At 34.0% G+C, this 20,541-nt stretch overlaps 1 pseudogene; it reads left to right on the plus strand.

The window, feature by feature from the left end:
• Nucleotides 1–20,541, plus strand: part of LOC135225838 (chorion peroxidase-like) — a 70,041-nt pseudogene that overhangs the window by 20,142 nt on the left and 29,358 nt on the right.

Below are 20,541 nucleotides of genomic sequence, written 5' to 3' on the forward strand. Positions count from 1 at the left end.
GATGAATTAGAATGTAGCAGAGTTGTTTCAGATAACTTGGAACCGCGGTACAAATACCAAATAAAGGAGATATTACATGTACTTATGTATAGAGCACTGGCAAATGATTACAAGTTCGTAAGAGTAATGAGCCGAAAATCAATGGCAAAAAAAAAATATATATAAATAAATAAAATAAGATAAAGTTAAAATAAAAATGAAATTAAACGTCAGTTTAATATAACCCCACCATTTCCGGTATAACGTAGACTTTCATAATAAAAAGCTATACAATAAAATGCATCATGCTATACCCAGTAGACCTGGGCAATGATCTGTACTGTACTGTACTTAATGAAAGAACATCTTAAGATTGCCCTTGTTCCACTTTGCTGTAGTGCCTCAGCCGAAGTTTAAGGCGCAGCATGGATCTCAAAGCAGTTTCCAAAGTCCATGGCACACCCCTGGGGCCTCCGTTCAAGACCTTTTAGGTGTTAATGTGAAAACCTTTTCCTACCATATCCTTCATGCACTCGAAACAATTGCCCATATTCAAATGTTATTTTTAACTATTCTAAACCCAATATTATTCTTTAACTATGTTAATTTCTATTCAAAATTTCTATATTTCCCTCAAACTTCTATCACACCATATCATGCAACAAACAGGGATTTTGTACCTTAATAAATTTTGCAAGTTTTAACGCTGATTCTTTCAGATAATTTTTGTCTTTAAGTTCTGTCACCTGGCGGGAAATATCATTTTCATGAACGAGCTCCTCTCTAAAAACCATCTAAAGTTTCCTTTCAATCTTACCAGCTATACTCAGTTTCTCATTTCAGCTATATTTTCCTTTCATTTCAATCCTCAGCATGGTTCACTTCAAGTCCTTTTGCAGTTTCTTTACCCTCCACTATTACCTTTACAATATGTTTACTTCCCATCCATCCTCCCCAATTCTCTGACCTGAACTACAGCTTTCATTCCTGATTTGCCTCCTGCCATTTTCGATACCTAAACTATTCACATCTCTGCAGTTTTATTTCCCCTGAGTATGTCACTGTCATTCAACCTATTTCTATTTTCCACCAGCTGAATCTTTTACATTTTTTTTTACTTTTTTTGGTGTCGTTGGCATGCTTTTACCGGCACGGGCTCTTGCTCATATAGGCAGCTTGCAAGCCTAACGTCATTTCCTATGAATTCTGCTACTTAATTTATCTCACTGGTTAAGTAAACCTTCTTTCAGTCCCGTCACACTTGTTATTCAAATCATGCCATAGACCAGAATTACCTTTTACGTAAGTTTTCCTTTAAGGTTGCTTATGAAGCTCCAAGAGGAATTTTTCCCTCTTTGAAGAGACTACATGCCCCGAGCAATTGTTAATTCTCCAAGGCGTGATATTCCTTCTATATGATTCTTTTCCAACCTATTAGAAGATTTGTTGTCCTTCACCAACAAACTCAAACACACACACACACACACACATATTATATATATATATATATATATATATATATATATATATATATATATATATATATATATAATTTACAAATGTATATAAACACACACGCACATATACTCCCACACATATATGTATGTATGTGCATGTGTGTGCGCGTGCGTATGGAGGTTTTGTCTCTGAATCACATGTGCCTTTTTAGATAGCTTGTTTTGAAAACTGGAACCGTTTCAGCATAACCTATTTGGCATCAACCTTTTTCTCGGTCGGATTCCTTTCTTTCATTAGTCAGTGTCAAGAGCTAAAACTTGAAAACTCCAGGGACTCAGATGAATGTATTTAATAATAGAACATTCAATAACGATTTCGCCTTGATAGGAGAGTAGGTTGATTGAAACTGTAATTGACCAAGTTCTGTATTACTAGATTTATTGACTCTTTTTCTTGGAGTTTAAGTTTGTCTTGTTGACACTGATTAGTGAAGAGGGGAAAGCCTACAGATGATTAGAAATTACTGACCACGAGTTCATTTATGCTGAAATGAAATCGAAACCGGTCAGGGGCCATCCCAAGACTATCATTATTTCTGGCAATTGCGGTGATGTGAAGTAAACAAATAATGTGTCAATGAGGGTATATATATATATTATATATATATATATATATATATATATATATATATATATATACATAAGTGAATCTTAGTATGTATGTATATTTGTTTGTATGTATCTTTGTAAAATTGTGCACTATAGAAATCCAAATCGCTCGACCGATCTTACATAATAGGGTAGGTTCAAATCTGTACCCCTCCATCTCCTTCCCCCATCCCACATCCCCCCTTCCCTTTGTAACTTACGTGGTAAATAAACTCTTCAGGTTTATCATACCTCATTTCATGTACTTGAAACCACAGAAACATATTATTGAAAATGCGTTTCAGTCACCACAATAATATCTGGATACAAGGGACGGACACCAGAGTAATACCTGAATAAAAGGAACAGTTACCACAGTAATACCTGGATAAAAGGGACAGTCGCCACAGTAATACCTGGTTAACGGTGACACAGCACAGTAATATCTGGATAGTAGGGACAGTCACCAAAGTAATGCCTCGGTCCACATGACTGCTCAAAGGGTGTAAGTCTCATGAAAAAAGTAGAACTGTCAGTCAGACCATCAGCATAAACCCCTCCCCCTCTTCCTCATTCCTCATCCCCCTCCCCCTCCCCCTCCCCCTCCCCTGTCCCTACACTTGAGCTGCCATTCAAAGTTTTCCCGGGCTGCGCCGGATTGGTCAGGTAATTTATATATATATATATATATATATATATATATATATAATATATATATATATATATATATATATATATATCCAGTACCTCATGCCTCTTCGATTTCGATTTCCAGATTGAAGACATGTCTCTTGGCAACCCTGACAGTGCACTGGCTATATTCAACAAAGGTGGAGGCAGTGGACGATGGATTGGGGAGAGAGTGTGCAGTGCTCTTGCCAAGAAACTGTCGTTTTTCCTTTTACTTCGACTACGTTCTCAACATGTTACATGTGACTCCGTGAGTAAATGTACAATAATTTAGCATTGATAGCCCTTGCAATACGTTTCTTTTCCGTTTGATACATATACATTGATTGACATACATAATAAATTGTTACATAATTATTCGTATCACAAAATCCCTGTGATGAAATAAAGTAGAGCCCGCATCTTTTTGATATTTAAACTGTAAATATATGCACAAGTTCTAGGGAAAGATTTCTTTCCTCCTTAATTTAACACACACGCACACACATATATATTATATATATAAAACATATATGATATACATGTATGTATGTATAACTGAATCACGAAAATTTGAAACGTGGTGAATACATAGATAAAGGCAAAAGCCACGAAGGAAAGTGAAACAATGGAATATCACTGCAAGCCCCTTCGAATCTCGTCCTTTACTAAGCAGACTGATATAGATATGAAGGTAAGTTTACAAAGAAAGCTTGCATAAATTACAGATAGGGGTACAATTTAAAAGGTTTACAAACGATTAAGTTCAACTGCTCAGAAGCAGGGACAAGGCAATTAAAAGATTATACAGGACGGTGACAGACCACACACACACACACACACACACACACACAATGATAAAAGCACAATTCGATAAATTCCATTTTGGTACACAATTAAAAATTTTTCTTCGCAAAATAAACATTTAAAAAAAAAAAATATATATATATATATATTAAACATACAGGTACCAAGAACATATCTAAAAGGTAATCATTTATAATTAAGTCAGTGATTTTATCTTTAAGGTTATTCTTAAATATTTTACCTATACAAGGGTGCAAATAATACAAGCCAGCGCTAAGGTTAAAATTACAATTGGAAGTAAATTGTATAATCGCAGATTCTAAAAGATTTCGTGAAAAGACGTCTTTTGATCTTGCAATTACTGAAATGCCAGTCCAATTTATCCTATGGGAGTTTCCACTTAAATGGTAAATGAAAATTGCTTTGAATGTTTGTCCAGTTTTGGCAGAATACTTATGCTGTTTATTTCTTACTTCTAAATCCTTGCTAACTTTTATGACTCACTTTCACAGATACTTCGAGGGCCATTCTTGCATTACCCACGAAACAGTCAACCTGGCGTTCTCGATAGCCTTGCTGAAGAAAGGAGGTGAGTTGCTTGTTCTCAGAAAATAATCCACGAAAAGTCTCGAGAATTTTTGTTCCGTCGTCCTCGTGAGATTTCCTTTTTGCCAAAACTCTTGTCTTGAATTTGAGCTTACCTCAAAGACATTTTTGTATTGCTAGTTAAATGATGGTCAGTACAGTGCGATAGATTGATTGATATGGAAGCCTCAGAAAAGAATAATCAAAGTTCTCAAGTTTTTTTTTTTAAATTTTTATCGTTAGTTCGCTGAAGTCGCCACCCAACCCCCATAACTCCAAGATCAGACCTTCTAAATATGAATTCCCTCTCGTATTTTTCATATGAAGTCTGTACTGAGCTGACCATCAAATTTAACAAGACGCCCGTCTATATAAGCTTCAGATTTTGACTGAGATGTGATGATATGTGACTAGTGAATAACATTATTATTATTGAAGACCTGAAATACTTTTGGCCTTCAATGTGATGATAAAAGTCACCGACAACGAATGGCAAAGTAAATCATTCATTTTTATTATCATGACCATAACTGCCATTCATAAAGTCAAGATATTTATATAGAACGAAGCAGAGTAGAGGGCAGGTGGCCATAGCACAGAATCTGTGAAAAAGGAAGCTTGAAAACTCACGGAAAAAAAAAAACGAGCCGTGAGCCAGAGACTTATGATATCCTTTTATTGCAGCTGTCGTAAAACCAGGCGGTGACTGGACGCCAGAAGATATTGCTCCTCGAGGAGAAGTTCTACTGGAAACTTCCAGGATTCTCGCCCAATGGTAAATCTCTTTCCTGCAATTTGGCTGACTATTAATACCTGTTATCTTTGAATTGATATTTCTAAAATTGTATCTCGTCAACGACCCTACATTTGTAGGATAGTGTTTTCAATCTGGCAAAACCAGGCGTCGCCCTGAAGGCTCGCAAGAGGATTTTCAAAGGAACGTAAATGGCTAACGAAAATGTATTTCAGACCACAAGAATAGTCAAATATGTATAATTTTTTACTTAATAATTCTTAATTTACACCCAAAAATATTGAGTGTCACGTCACTTAGTCGAACATGTGCCGTATTTGTGCACACTTAACTATGCATGTGTATCTATACGAACAACATTCGTAGCGTGCATGTAAGGTATTATGTGCTGTTCATAATATATATATATATATATATATATATATATATATATATAGTATATATATATGTATGTATATATTATTATATGTAGTAATATATATATATATTATATATATATATATATATGTATATTATATACATATATTTATATATATATACATACATATATACATATATATATATACATACATATATACATATATATATATATATACATATATATATAAATATATATATATATATATATATATATTATATAGATATATATATATATATATATATAATATATAGATAATAATATATATATATATATATTATATATATATATATATATATATATATATATATCTTACAAGGGTGTATACTTGGTGTATACTGCAGTCAACATTTTCTGAAAATATTTTATGCACAGCACGTAACACCTTAAATGCATGCTAGGGATGTTGTTCGTATACCACCAGAGGAAAAGATAGTGTAATCGAGGAACAATTCAACACCATGAATGCACAGAACTTCACACCGAAGGCCTATGAGCCTTTATTTGATCGAACAAAGTTTCGTTCTGCTTGTAGTACTTGACAATAATGTATTTTAACAGCCACTGTTACGGAAATATTACATTGCATGAGTCATCTGGTTTGATGCTATTCACCTCCTTAATTTAGAAGTTCCTGCCTTTGTGTGTAGTATTTCCTAAATCACTTTTCTGGCTGAAAAAAATACGGACATGCACATTGTTAATGGCAGGTGCTTGGCTAATCATGTCAACGGGGAACTAAGGTGATGGAGGGAGGGAGGACCAGCAGTTTTAATGGAGCGGGCTACAGGACAATTCCTTGGGAACCCCCGTTGTTAGTTGGCTCAAGCTACAGTAATAACCATTAGCCATGACAGTCGTTACCGTCGTCCTTGGGCATGGAATTTGATGTCTGGGTTGGGCTATTTTCACATGCTTTTATTTAACTTGGTCTATCTGTTTGAAATTTTGCATGGTTACTCAATTACAGTCATTAAGATGATCATGAATAAAACATTGTTGAAAAGAAATAGAGTAGGATGGAATATAAATGGAACATTGTACAGATTTGTATAAAGAACAACGGGAAAGTAATTTATGTACATATTAATATAATTGAGAACGAAAAACGTAATTCTTGCCCAGAAGCTAATAAAATAAGCTTGCAAAGTATCTCTACGTGCTCTATTCCTTCAAGATAAATTTACTTGGCGTTCAGTCGAATTGTCTAACAACAAGGTCCACTTCCCAGAAAGAAAAGTCTGTTATAAAAATACCACAACACAGGTATTAAATAATCGACCGTTGATCTTTAGGTTTACGTAAAGTGCTTATCCATAATTGTTTGGAATGAAATAAAAATCTCTCTCTCTCTCTCTCATATATATATATATATATATATATATATATATATATATATATATATATATATATATATATATATATATATATATATATATATATAGTATATATATATATATATATATATATATATAATATGCATACATATATATGGATGCGTATATATTTATGTAAGAATATATATATCTATATATATATATACATACTATATATATATAAGATCTATATATATATATATATATTTATATATATTATTATATAATAATATTATTATATTATTTAATTATTATAATTTATAATATTATATATGCTACAATATATAATACATATATGGATGTAATAATATATAATATAATATAAATTAAATATAATAATATTAATACGGTATTGTATGTATGATGAATATATGTATATTATATATATATATAATATATATATATATATATATATATATATACATGCATACATACATACATTTATATGGATCCGTATATATGTATGTAAGAATATATATATATATATATATATATATATATTATATATATATATATGTATATATGTTAGATTACACATATATACATCCAACAAATACATTATTGAATTAGGACGTCTGAATTAATTTGAAAGAAATAGATAAATAAAAGAGAAGGAGATTTCTAGATATAAGGAAACTGCATACAAAAGCTAAATATCGGGCTGAATAAAAAACACACTCACACATTAAAAGGATCCAACCCAACTGCCATCAGGCTATGGCTGTGACTGCCCAAAGGAGCAAAAAGTAATTTTTTACAGACCGACTTGATGACTGCGGGGTTGAATACCTCGTAAAGTGGCAGAGGCTTCGTGTTCCCCTAACACGGGTCCCTCCTGCAATGCTCCAACCCAACAGCTGTCAAGCCAGTCTGTGACAAATTCTTTTTGCCCCTTTTGGGCAGTCACAGCCATAGCCTGCTCCAAAGTACGTATTTTTCACCTGCCCGCCTAGAGGACTGGATGAATGAGCTATCGAGCCAGTCTGTGACAAATTTCTTTTGCCCCTTTGGGCAATCACAGCTGCAAACTTAGGCCGTGTCTGTGAATGCCCAAAGTGGCAAAGGGACGTCTGCAGGGTTGAATACCTCGAGTAAAGTGGGAGAGGCTTTGTGGTCCCCCAGCACGGGTCCCTTCTACAGTGCTCTGGGTCTCCAAACCAACAGCCATTAAGCCAGCAGGTGGTTAATTCATGTTGCCCTCCAGGCAGTCAGGTGAAAAATACGTATTTTGCAGCGAGGTATTGCCGTCACTGCCCACAAGAATGTTTTCTTAAACAGGACAAGAAACCTTGTGCGAAAAAATCTTTGAAAAGTTCACAGCAAAAGTTGAACTGTTCTTAAAATCTGACTTCTGCAATACGTTCTCCTCCTCCTCCTCTTGACTCAAAAATCCTTCTAAAACTTAAAATTCTCAGCAAAGACAAATTAACATTAGGCATACGTAACTTCACAGTAATAACCGATCATCATCAGGCCTACATAACTGTAGTCTGAGTGGCACGCACGACGACTGACTGATTACTAACTCCATTTAAATAAAAAGAAACTTTCACAGAATAGCAATGTCGGATTTGGGCATAATTTTTTAAAAGGAATCCTAGATCCGCAGCTTCCACCATCTTGCTTCCACAGTGAATATGTATGCTTCACTCCTAAAGAGGAAAATTGGTTCAACAGTGCAAAAAATCAACAAACATCCAGCTACCTTTCTTGCTTCACCTTATCTCATCCTTCCATCACCTAGAAATCTTAATGGCAATTTTTGCCTCAATTCTTCCTTGTTCCATCTTATCAGTTGTCATTTACCCTAATAATGTCATTCTTGCTCACAGTCCCTCTCTACTTCCTCCATCTGCATATATTTTCAGCCAAGAATTAATCTCGGCAGCTTCATGTTCAAAAGAAATCACGCCCAAGGAAAATGATTCTATTAGCTATAGCCTTTCTATGAGCATCTGAATTAAAAACTAACATTACTTTGTTATTAAATATGGAATTAGTTATTCCTACCTTGGCGTGAAAACAGAACAGACCACTTTCGTACATCTGCCAGCCACCGTGCATTTCAAAACTGAAATGTCACCCAGTAAATTACAATAATATAATGTATTGCAGCGCTAATCGCGTTAAGGTAAATGTTCTATGCATTGTAATCATGAAGAATTAGATTTAATTCATCATCATACTTGAACAACTAGCTTGAAGATGCGAGATTTCTGAGCATGAAATTCAACAATACAACCTTAAATGATCAATAGGTCAGCAGTGACCTCCAATGACCCTACTGTGATCTCTCATTTTCTCAGGAGTTGTATGAAACTCTTCGGATTTTTCACATCTTCACTGACTCGGTAGAAAGATTAATAACTCAACGGATTGTCATACCTTCTTTGACTCGGTAGGATAATGAATTAATAACTGCGGATTTTTCAAACCTTCTTTGGCTCGACAGGATATCAATTTCGTTTGCTACAATCACAAATCGGTTAGGATTTCTGTCAAAACTAAATATATATATATATATACATACATACATACATACATACATAAGACATACATACATACACATACACATATAAATATATATATATATATATATATATATATATATATAGATATATATATATATATATATATGAATTTTTTCTCCAAACACGTTTTTATTAAAATGTACTAAAAAGTGAAAATAAATTTTTTGAGACAGCACGCATAGGAAGCTCATATTTGCCGTGCCATTAGGTCAAAAATAACGATTACAGTCTAATCTACCTAAAATATTCAAATGTGCATAATAAAAGCGTAACATGGAAGGAAGTGCTACAAAAATTTAAAAGAAATATATTTCTTTTCTTGTAGCACTTCCTTCCATGTTTGGCGACCACGCTTTTATTTTTGTAGACATGATTAACTGTAATAAAATCCTGTTGTACTCCAAAAATTGATTTTTCAATTTTAAATGCATTTTGAGAAAAGTGTGTTTTAAATACATACATACATGCACGCACACACACACACAAATATATATATATATATATATATATATATATATATATATATATATATATATATATATATATATATATATAGCAGGTCAGTGAATACACATATAAAACCTCCAGGGGATGTCCATGATACAACGATTAAAACATCAATTTATTCTAAGAAACGTTTCGCACATGAAATTCTCTGTGCATCATCAGTCTGTGAAAGATAAAGACACATTTATAAATAACAAACAATAAAAGTGTAAACAGGAATTCACATATATTAAAAATAGTCTTAAAATTACATAAAAGAACAAAGTAAAAATGAAAAAACAGGTTAAAAAGAGACTGCTTAAACACCAACCGTTCATTGTGAGGAGAGAAGATGGAATGAACTACGACAAGTTAAAAGTAACGACTTCAACTATGCCAGGTACAGAGTTGCTGAGGACGTGTTACTGTTAAGAGAGGGAACAAGCCTCTTGATATATAAAGACTCAAGGGTGGTTAAATGGTCAGGATGTTTGACATGGTCTATTATGGAAAACTGTTCTTTTTGTATTTCAATTTTGCAATTAAAAGCATGATTTCTGATGTTGGAAAATTCAGGTTGCTTTATTCTCTGACCAGTGCGAAAGCTGAAGCCCAAGTGAGAGCAATATCTGACCCTTAACAGCCTTCGAGTTGATCCGACGTAAGAGCCCGGACATCCAGGGCATGTAAATTTATATATAACGTTGGATCGCATAAAAGGCTGAAGGCGATCTTTATAGTTAAAAAAGGAACCAATTGTGCAGGTATTGCTGGATATGAGTTTGACTTTAAGGCATGGTATCTCATGTTCAATGATTCGTTTCAGGCTGGATGTAAATTTCAAGTCAGATATATAGGGGATTGTGACATAAAATAGTCTTTTAGGGACATTAAAATTAGGTATTGGTGGCTGCAAAAATTTTGTAAGTATTTTGTTGATGGTTTTTTGAACAATGTCGAGTGGAAACGAATTAGATTTGAAGAAACCTAGCAAAAAAGTCATTTCCACGTGGAATAGATGCCAAGACGAAGAGTATTTCAGTGCTCTATTAACCAAAGTGTGAATAGTATTAATTTTAATTTTAAAAGATTGTTGACACGAACTATAATAATTGTTAGTCAGTCCAGTAAAAGTACGTTTTCTATAGACCGACGTGGAGAACTCAGAGTTCGTTCTGGTAATTTTCAAATCTAAAAAAGGTAAACAATCATCGTTCTCAACTTCCATTGTAAAATTGATATTAGGATGAAAGTTGTTAATGTACTCTAAAAAAGAAGAACATTGCCATGGGTGTTGAAACAAAGCAAAGGTATCATCCACATATCTGCGGTATAAAGAGGGCTTAAAGTTAAAATCACATCGGTTTAAAAACTCAGACTCCAAATGAGACATAAAAAAATTCGCAAAAATGGGGCCTAAAGGGGAACCCATTGCAACTCCATCGACCTGCGAGTAGAGTCGCTGATTAAATACAAACATCGAATCTTGCACTGCAAGATCGAGTAATTGTTTAAAAATAGCCCGATTAAAACCATGGAAATTTGTATCATCATTAATAAATATTTTGTTAAGTATAATATTGATGGTTTCATTAAGAGGTACGTTGGTAAATAGAGACTCAACGTCAAAACTAACCATATAGTAATCTCCATCTTGTCTAGTAATCAGTTGTTGAAAGTCATATCCATTTTTCAAAGAGTATTCATTATTACTATATTCAGATAAAAGTCCAGCTAAAAATTTTGAGATAGAGAAAGAGGGATTGTTATAAGCAGCCATAATTGGTCTTAAAGGTAGATCAGGTTTATGTATTTTTGGTTGCCCATAAAGAACACTAAAAGATGAACCAGTGACAAACAGTTGTTGATAAGTTGTTTCATTTATGATGTTATCATTTTTAATTTTCCTTAGAAATCTGTTAATCTTGTCTTCTCGCTTATATATATCAAGAAAGGAAGGTTCGCCATGGACCTCAAACTTCGAACTGTCAGACAAGATGGTTTCCATTTTTTGTACATAATCCTTCTTGTTTAGAATGACCACTCCCTTACCCTTGTCTGGTTTACATATGATTATGTCCTCTCGTTTCTTCAAATTCAATAGTACTCTCAAATCAGCAGGTCTAAAAAAAGGTGTCCAACTGGGTTTTAGATGAACATATGTTTTATGGACCAAATTAGAAATTTTTTGTTGGAGGTTAGCTATGTTTTGATTACATTCTAGTTTAGTTAACCTTTGAAACATAATTTCAAAAGGTAAAAAGAACCTGGCATAGTTGGGTCTAAAGGATGGAAGGCAAAAGTCCAAACCAAACGAAAGTAAAAATTCCTCTCTTTTAGATAAAACATAGTCAGAGAAGTTAAAAATACATTTTTTGTTAGACTGGAAGTCAGGAATAACGACACCGAGATTCAAAAGCTTTCTTTGGTGTCTCGTAAAAACATCAGAGATATAGTTGTTGATAAATTTACAAAACATTCTTTGGTACAGTAAGCGATCTAACATGGATAAATCATTGTACAATAAATTCTTCAATTGTTGAGTATTTGCAGTTAATTGTTCAATCGTGCGAAGTTTACTATCAATTTCATTCTTGAGTAAAGTCTTGAGTGCATCTTTGTAGAACTGGGTGTTGTACAGGGTGGATTTGTACAATCTAAAGCGGATGAACTTCGGAGTAGTGTCATTAATTTGGCAGTATTGAAGAAAATCGAGATCAGCTTTGGCCTTTTCCAGTCTAAGGGTAGTCTTCTCTAGTTTTCTTGAGGTAGATATAGTAATGGGCGGATAACGGTGCTTCAGCAGTTGAGAAAAGTGGTGAATTCCTCGTAGTCGAAGACGAAAGGCGAATAGGAGAACGAAGAAGAGTTTCCGTATCATCGTTGGAGAAACACAGCAGGTCAGTGAATGCACATATAAAACCTCCAGGGGATGTCCATGATACAACGATTAAAACATCAATTTATTCTAAGAAACGTTTCGCACATGAAATTCTCTGTGCATCGTCAGTCTGTGAAAGATAAAGACACATTTATAAATAACAAACAATAAAATAGTCTTAAAATTACTTTGTTCTTTTATGTAATTTTAAGACTATTTTTAATATATGTGAATTCCTGTTTACACTTTTATTGTTTGTTATTTATAAATGTGTCTTTATCTTTCACAGACTGACGATGCACAGAGAATTTCATGTGCGAAACGTTTCTTAGAATAAATTGATGTTTTAATCGTTGTATCATGGACATCCCCTGGAGGTTTTATATGTGCATTCACTGACCTGCTGTGTTTCTCCAACGATGATACGGAAACTCTTCTTCGTTCTCCTATTCGCCTTTCGTCTTCGACTACGAGGAATTCACCACTTTTCTCAACTGCTGAAGCACCGTTATCCGCCCATTACTATATCTACCTCAAGAAAACTAGAGAAGACTACCCTTAGACTGGAAAAGGCCAAAGCTGATCTCGATTTTCTTCAATACTGCCAAATTAATGACACTACTCCGAAGTTCATCCGCTTTAGATTGTACAAATCCACCCTGTACAACACCCAGTTCTACAAAGATGCACTCAAGACTTTACTCAAGAATGAAATTGATAGTAAACTTCGCACGATTGAACAATTAACTGCAAATACTCAACAATTGAAGAATTTATTGTACAATGATTTATCCATGTTAGATCGCTTACTGTACCAAAGAATGTTTTGTAAATTTATCAACAACTATATCTCTGATGTTTTTACGAGACACCAAAGAAAGCTTTTGAATCTCGGTGTCGTTATTCCTGACTTCCAGTCTAACAAAAAATGTATTTTTAACTTCTCTGACTATGTTTTATCTAAAAGAGAGGAATTTTTACTTTCGTTTGGTTTGGACTTTTGCCTTCCATCCTTTAGACCCAACTATGCCAGGTTCTTTTTACCTTTTGAAATTATGTTTCAAAGGTTAACTAAACTAGAATGTAATCAAAACATAGCTAACCTCCAACAAAAAATTTCTAATTTGGTCCATAAAACATATGTTCATCTAAAACCCAGTTGGACACCTTTTTTTAGACCTGCTGATTTGAGAGTACTATTGAATTTGAAGAAACGAGAGGACATAATCATATGTAAACCAGACAAGGGTAAGGGAGTGGTCATTCTAAACAAGAAGGATTATGTACAAAAAATGGAAACCATCTTGTCTGACAGTTCGAAGTTTGAGGTCCATGGCGAACCTTCCTTTCTTGATATATATAAGCGAGAAGACAAGATTAACAGATTTCTAAGGAAAATTAAAAATGATAACATCATAAATGAAACAACTTATCAACAACTGTTTGTCACTGGTTCATCTTTTAGTGTTCTTTATGGGCAACCAAAAATACATAAACCTGATCTACCTTTAAGACCAATTATGGCTGCTTATAACAATCCCTCTTTCTCTATCTCAAAATTTTTAGCTGGACTTTTATCTGAATATAGTAATAATGAATACTCTTTGAAAAATGGATATGACTTTCAACAACTGATTACTAGACAAGATGGAGATTACTATATGGTTAGTTTTGACGTTGAGTCTCTATTTACCAACGTACCTCTTAATGAAACCATCAATATTATACTTAACAAAATATTTATTAATGATGATACAAATTTCCATGGTAATCGGGCTATTTTTAAACAATTACTCGATCTTGCAGTGCAAGATTCGATGTTTGTATTTAATCAGCGACTCTACTCGCAGGTCGATGGAGTTGCAATGGGTTCCCCTTTAGGCCCCATTTTTGCGAATTTTTTTATGTCTCATTTGGAGTCTGAGTTTTTTAAACCGATGTGATTTTAACTTTAAGCCCTCTTTATACCGCAGATATGTGGATGATACCTTTGCTTTGTTTCAACACCCATGGCAATGTTCTTTTTTAGAGTACATTAACAACTTTCATCCTAATATCAATTTTACAATGGAAGTTGAGAACGTTGATTGTTTACCTTTTTTAGATTTGAAAATTACCAGAACGAACTCTGAGTTCTCCACGTCGGTCTATAGAAAACGTACTTTTACTGGACTGACTAACAATTATTATAGTTCGTGTCAACAATCTTTTAAAATTAATACTATTCACACTTTGGTTAATAGAGCACTGAAATACTCTTCGTCTTGGCATCTATTCCACGTGGAAATGACTTTTTTGCTAGGTTTCTTCAAATCTAATTCGTTTCCACTCGACATTGTTCAAAAAACCATCAACAAAATACTTACAAAATTTTTGCAGCCACCAATACCTAATTTTAATGTCCCTAAAAGACTATTTTATGTCACAATCCCCTATATATCTGACTTGAAATTTACATCCAGCCTGAAACGAATCATTGAACATGAGATACCATGCCTTAAAGTCAAACTCATATCCAGCAATACCTGCACAATTGGTTCCTTTTTTAACTATAAAGATCGCCTTCAGCCTTTTATGCGATCCAACGTTATATATAAATTTACATGCCCTGGATGTCCGGGCTCTTACGTCGGATCAACTCGAAGGCTGTTAAGGGTCAGATATTGCTCTCACTTGGGCTTCAGCTTTCGCACTGGTCAGAGAATAAAGCAACCTGAATTTTCCAACATCAGAAATCATGCTTTTAATTGCAAAATTGAAATACAAAAAGAACAGTTTTCCATAATAGACCATGTCAAACATCCTGACCATTTAACCACCCTTGAGTCTTTATATATCAAGAGGCTTGTTCCCTCTCTTAACAGTAACACGTCCTCAGCAACTCTGTACCTGGCATAGTTGAAGTCGTTACTTTTAACTTGTCGTAGTTCATTCCATCTTCTCTCCTCACAATGAACGGTTGGTGTTTAAGCAGTCTCTTTTTAACCTGTTTTTTTCATTTTTACTTTGTTCTTTTATGTAATTTTAAGACTATTTTTAATATATGTGAATTCCTGTTTACACTTTTATTGTTTGTTATTTATAAATGTGTCTTTATCTTTCACAGACTGATGATGCACAGAGAATTTCATGTGCGAAACGTTTCTTAGAATAAATTGATGTTTTAATCGTTGTATCATGGACATCCCCTGGAGGTTTTATATATATATATATATATATATATATATATATATATATATATATATATATATATATATAAATTTAAAATACGCTTTTATCAAAATGCACAAAAAGTGAAAAATCACCATTTTTTTCCAGTTTACTCATGCGCTTTCATGCGAGTCTGATTTTCACAAGTCCCATTTCATGACAACTCTGGATGTAATTCCAGATACCAAATACCTCACATTATGCAGAAAGCTTTGGAAGGAGAATATTACTGCCATTGTTGTTAACCTTTAAGAGGTTTCATTGGGGTTTTCAAGGTTTTTGTAGACCCAAGAGGGTCGAAGTAAGAATATATATATATATATATATATATATATATATATATATATATATATATATATATATATACTATATACATTTCTTGCTTCGACCCTCTTGGTTCCAAGAAAATCTTGAAAAGCCCAATGAAACCTCATAAGGTTAACAACAATGGCAGCAATATTCTCCTTCCAAAGCTTTCTGCATAATGTAAAGTATTTGGTACTTGAAATTGCATCAAGCGTCGTTGTCATGAAATGGTACTTGTGACAATCAGACTCGCAGGAAAGCGTAGGAGTAAACTGCAGAATAATGATGATGTTTTCCCCTTTTCGCGTCATACTGGCAAGGGCGTAGCCTACTACGTGCGATTAATACATTGATATTAGTCAGGATGTTTACAAATTCATGGGGACTTTCATAAATGAGTATTGTCTTTACTTCCGCTTCCTGTTGTACTTCAAAAACTCCCAATTTTCACAGAAGTGTTCATCGTGTTCCTCATAATTATGCCCTTCCTTTATTATCTTATTTTCATCAAGAGATTAAGGACATCAAGTAGCCAGCCCATTGGCATCTGAATTTTATGAAAAGTAGAGGACTGAAGTAGTTAATTCTGAAATTAATACGAAGGGCTTTAAAGGAGAGGTTGGTTAAACTTTAATTTCTTCAAATTAAAGGGTTAATTAATAACAATAATCTAATCCTACTTATTTCAAAAGCCAGTGAGATGTGACTGAATACGTAAAAAACAAAGCAGTTACACTTGAGAGAATTTAACCTAATTACGAAATCAGAAAAAAATATAATAAACTAACTATAATCTTGCCAGTGTTTACCATAATTTTATTTAACATATTCTCAGTGTGCTTTTTGGGCGTTCCTTCCAAAATCACAATGTATGTACAACCGTATACATTTATTTCCACCCTAATCTCTCCTTCAAGTGGATGTCTGTCTGTTGTACGAGTCTGAAGCTTTGACTATACTTGCTGCAACTTTTGACTCGCGTCTTACTTTTGGGAACAATCTAGTGAAAGTATCAGCAAATGTCTCACGAAAGTTAAGTATTATAGGTAAGGCCACATATATTCACAACAATGATAAAATCCAAGCAACCTATTTTAGTTCGTTTTCCTTCCTTTACTTATTTCTCTGGTGTGGTAAGTGGTTCGTGGCGTCAAGTTTCTAGTTCCTAACATTATCATTTATTATTTGGGCCATCGCGGATGGTATATTTTGCTTATCAATTTTCCATAAGCTGTATTTTGACATAAGATAAGAACTTTCGCTATCTTAAAGTTCAAGCAAAGATACAATTCATTACTGCCCTACAACAATTCACCTTGTACTTCAATAATTTATTTAATTTTTAAATTATCCATTTATTAACTTATTCATTTTCTTATTTTTCTTTCCTTTCTTTCTAAAATTCTATCTCTCCTTTCTGCATTTTGTACTACCCCCTGTGATTTCATTCAATTGAACACCATATTCTTTGTAAGCTTGAATTTAAAACTGATTAACGTATCGAGCAGTGGTTCTCAAACTTTTTTGGACCAAACTCCCTTTCACCATATATCAGAATGCATTCCCACCCCCCACCAACCCATCCCCCTTTCCAAAACTGTCTGCCTCAAAATGTGCATTCCAAATAATATGCAACAAATACTTAAATGAACACATAAGCTAACGGAGAGAAAGCCCAGCGAGACCTCTCAGTAGTGCGGACCTACATAATATGTACGCTGCTTTTTCTGAAGTCCTACAACCGGTTTGAGCCTGCTAGTCTGTGGGCACAATTCACCCCCTGCTCTGGAATTCCTCTGGTATTCAAATTGGGTTATTTAATCGTCAAAGGCAAAGGCAAGTAGCGCTATGTAATATCTGATGAACAAATGAGCAAATTCTGATGAAAGGGTCCCTTACATGAACGATTGTCTGAATCGTTCGTAAAAACATTGCGTATGGGCTCATCCGAATGCAAACGTGGGTGGGGTTTCATGGTCTGAACAATCTCAACTGGAATCTGTCACGACCAGGTTGCTGGCTTGCGACTTATGTCTGTCATACACAGGTCGTTCAATGTATGTGTTTGTCTGTTGATATAAAGCTATCGCGAACGTCTCTTCTAGAGATGATGCCATGTCTTCCCGAAACAAAATCTTTGTTCAGACTGAAATCGGTGTGGAGATAGTTCATAATGTCTGATTAGTGCGTGTGCGTGTGTGTGTGAGTGTGTGTGTGTCCACAACGACAATCGTTCAGTGTATGGGACCCTTAACGTTATGCAAGACAGGATCGTACTAGCAGATTTTCAGTTACATCAGATGAATAGTGCACAATTTCCGCGTGACTTTTCTAAAACGGGTTGTCTACTACGTACACTATGAGTTGTAAAACATTATGTAAGAATGTTGTAAAACATTATGTAAGAAAATAGATTATGATGATCATATGTTAAGCAAGACAGGATATCTAATGAGAACATTCTGAACCATTTTATATAGTCCAGGACATCAAGCTGTCCAATTTTGAAAACATGAGGATAAAGGGTATCCTATATCAAGCAGGATATCTATTGAGCAAATTATGAATTTAGGTTTATGTAAGCACGGCTATGTAATGAGCGAATCCAGATTATCATTACGTGAGACAGGATATCTTATCTAGATATCTAATAAGTAAATTCGGAGTTATGTGTAATGAATAAATTCTGAATAACTTTATGTAAGAAGGATATGAGCAAATTCTAAGTTTTAACTAATGAATAAATTTTGAGGAATGTTATGATGGACAAATTCTGTGTCAGTGTGTGTGAAAAATGAAAATATTCTGAGTTTCATATTGTATGACAGACTAAACAGTGAGTAAATGATGAATGATTTTTTTAAAGACGTGATTTGGGCAAATTCTGAGTAATGCCACGTAAGACAGGCTATGTAATGAGCAACTGCTGAGTAACGTCATGTAAGACAGTATATCTAGAGAGCAATTTCAGAGTTGTATCCAGCAAACGAAGTTTATGTAACATGATGTGAGACAGGATATCTAATGACTAAACTCCGAGTTATATCTAATGAGCAAATTCTGAATAATGCTATGTTAGACAGAATATCTAACAACCAAATTCTAATTAACCTTATATGGCCAAACTATCTATTCCACAAATTTTGAGTCGTGTAGAATATCTAATTTACAAACTAACTGACATATAAGGTAAGATTTCTGACGAACAAAGTCTGAGTGACAATACATACGAGAGGATAGGCGATGAACAATTCTGGATAATGGTATGTAAAACAGAATGCGTAATAAACAAATCTTCAAGAACATTTTGTAAGGATTGGTATCTAATGAACAAATTCTGAATAACGTCAGGATAACTGATGAACAAATTCTGAGTAAGTATGATATCTAATGGACAAACTCAAGAGTAATTTGATTTAAGGAAGGATGTTTAATGGGCAAAGAATGAGCAATGTTCTGTAAAAGAGGATAGCTAATGAACAATTTATGAGTAACAATGTGCAAGACACCACAGTTAATGAATAAGTTTTGAGTAATGTTACGTAAGCAATGAGAAGGTATTCAAGGCATCACTTTCACTGATGATATTTGGATAATACATATGTAGATGTTTTCCTTTTTTAAATTTTGATGATTCCTACGTTATACAATTTATGAGACTTTTGGTCAGCAATGGTCTATATAAGCAAAATATGTAAACCTGGAGTAGAATTTAAACAAAACACAGACAGTTCTGATAAATGTAAACCATCATTAACATTTATCATCTTCAGCACTTTTATCAACACGTTATTTTTGTGTCTTTAATCTCACAAGTCAGTTTCACAGGTTATATTTGTATGATCTGAATTTTAGTGCTTTTCAAAATACCGAACAACTTCAACATATTATTTTTATATTAACTTCAGTGCTATTACTAATATGAATTATTGTCCTAGTATTTTTCAATACTGATTAGATTCAATAATGATTAATTCCAGATTTTATCTGTATTTGTCAATATCATTACATGTTTGTGCTCTGATTGTTTTCAAAACTCAACAGTGCTCCAGTCAACAGATCAATTTCAATGCTTGTACTAGTATCCTTTATTTCCAATGTCTCCATCAATCTTGACTAATTTCAGGTTCGGTCTGACTGCAGAAGAAATATGGTCGGTGTTGCCGTCTGTGGACGTCGGCAAAACTGACATTGCACAATTCTGTCCTGATTTTGCTTCTCCCATGGTCTGTATTGCTGGAAAATACAGGCGCTACGACGGGCTTTGTAACAACTTGCAAGTGCCGACTCTGGGAGCCACCAGAAGTGTCTTCGCAAGGTAAAAAAGTGATCAAGAGTTAAACTGCACTGAGTGTTTGGAAAATCAGTGGCATGCAGTTATCAGCATTCATCACACAATTAACCAAACAAAACAATAGATGAACGGCCTATCTA

Source organism: Macrobrachium nipponense, chromosome 13, assembly GCF_015104395.2.
Source record: "Macrobrachium nipponense isolate FS-2020 chromosome 13, ASM1510439v2, whole genome shotgun sequence".
NCBI lineage: Eukaryota > Metazoa > Arthropoda > Malacostraca > Decapoda > Palaemonidae > Macrobrachium > Macrobrachium nipponense.